Genomic DNA, 2,269 nt, shown 5'->3' with positions numbered 1-2,269 from the left:
TCATTTGTTAGGTCAGATTTACTTTTGAAATTTATTTTTCTCAGTGCAACAGCGAAATGTCATGTTTTAGGATGACGCTTTATAAAAATTCATCAGGACTCCAACTTACATCCACCTACCTGGAATAATGCCCCATTAAAGTCAATAAGGCTTATTTCAATTAGACATGTCTAGCATTTTACTGGCACAGTGCAATACTATGCATGCCTACTCTAAAGTAAATCCTATTAAGTTAAATGGGACTTACTCCCACACAAAACAGCATAGTATCACAGCCTATGTCTGTTAGATTTATCCTGCTGTTAACTGGTGAGTCCACTAATTCACTCAATATTGTTGTATCTGTGAAGTACATCAAGAGTGATAACAGGGAAATCTTGTTTTCACACTGGAATTTCCAACTTGGAACAGGAATGTCAGCGGATACAAGAAAGGGAAGTTTCAACACTGCAACATCTTCATGTTACCAAGCTCCTTCATGGAACACACTCCAGTGCATGAATTTGTATGGAAATTCCCATAAACATAACATACAGCATTTTACATGCGAATTTTCAGCGCGTGCACAGTGTCCAAATCACAGCTAGGTAATCTAAGCTGCAAATGTTCCACAACAACAAGCCTCATGATGAAGATCAGGGTTAAAGAAAATATCTTGGGAGGAATTCAACCTAGCACTCTTGACATCAATCAGTCTGTCATTGAAAGCATTTGCACTTACCAGAAGGATTTCTCCTTCCTCTCTTCCACATATGCACTGCTCTGGCAGTTCTCCCAAACCTGACACCCTTAGCCAATTTGAGGGAAAGGGGGGAAACCCTGTTGCACTAGTAGAAGTCCTTGCACAGGCTTCTTCTAGTGGGACTCGGTTGAATCCAACCCTTAAATATTAGAAAATTATTTATTGATCCAGTGTAGGCTTCCACTGCCACACTATTTCAGAGAGTCCTCCAAACCTGCTAAGGGGCTGCAAAGAGAAGGATGAAAATATCTGCAAAGAATCGCTAGATCCAGGCCTCTAAAATCTGTAAGCTGCTATTTGCTTTCTGTAAACTGTGCTTGAGAAATACCGCCTGCCTTCAATAACACTCTAGAGAATAACAATAATAATAATAATAATAATAATAATAATAATAATAATAATAATAAAATAATAATAATAATAATAATAATAATAATAATAATAATAATAATAATAATAAAAAATTTTATTTATACCCCGCCCTCCCCAGCCAAGACCAGGCTCAGGGTGGCTAACAACCAATAATAAAAATAAGTTGATTAAAACACAACTTAAAAAACAAGATTAAAATACAACATTAAAACATTAAGATGCAGCCTCTAGTATGATGGTACCTCTGGTTGCGGACAGGATCCGTTCCGGAGGTCCGGCCAAATCCCGAGGTTTTCGCAACCGGAGGACTACTTCTGCTCATGTGCAGAATACTTGTAAGAATGTGTAAAATACTTCCGGGTTTGCCGCTTTTGCAACCCAAAGTTTACGTTACCCAAGGGTAACGTAAGCCGAGGTGCTACTGTACTCAGCTTAGCATCCATTTTTAACAGGAGTTGAAAAGCTGGCAACATTTAACTTTTTTAAGGGATATATTTTGTCTGCCTTTCTGCAAGCTCAGGGTGTATACAGTGAAGCAGTATAAAAACATAATAACATCCCAGCAACAATAATACAGCAAGAAAGCAATCAACAGCTAATCCACCATTTAATCACCAAATGCCTGGGGCAAACTGGCATGTTTTCAGCTAGTGGCAAAAGAGTCAGTACCAACAAGGACATGCTACAGTTGGGCCCCTTCCTTTCAGAAGGGAGGCACTGCATAGTAGATCACATTCAGCTGTGAAACAGATCTGAACTCACATGCATGTCAGTCTGGGAGGAGGTGCTCCATTACATCTAGCCCCAATTATATCATGAATTGGAAACAAAAAGTACTGTTTAATAATATGCTGGTTGGAAAAAGATAACCCACGTTATTAACTAACTCATTCTTATGCTCTGTTATATTTTTGGATGCAGCCGCATTTATTTAGGTGAACTGCCAACACCCACCCTCCCACACACAAAGCTGCACACAGGATCCCACAGATCATAAATCCACAACTGGTCCAGCAACAGTAACTTGGAGGGCCACAGATCAGCCACTCCTGGTCCAAACTGACCTTAATCTGACCTGGCAAGGTAGTTACATCTTTTGGCACAGTGATGTTTTCCAAACTTCCTCATGAATACCTTTCCTTTTATGTCAGAATA

Source organism: Podarcis muralis, chromosome 1 (genome assembly GCF_964188315.1).
Source record: "Podarcis muralis chromosome 1, rPodMur119.hap1.1, whole genome shotgun sequence".
Classification (NCBI taxonomy): domain Eukaryota; kingdom Metazoa; phylum Chordata; class Lepidosauria; order Squamata; family Lacertidae; genus Podarcis; species Podarcis muralis.
The sequence above is the reverse complement of the archived record's forward strand: the minus strand, read 5'-3'. Positions refer to the sequence as shown.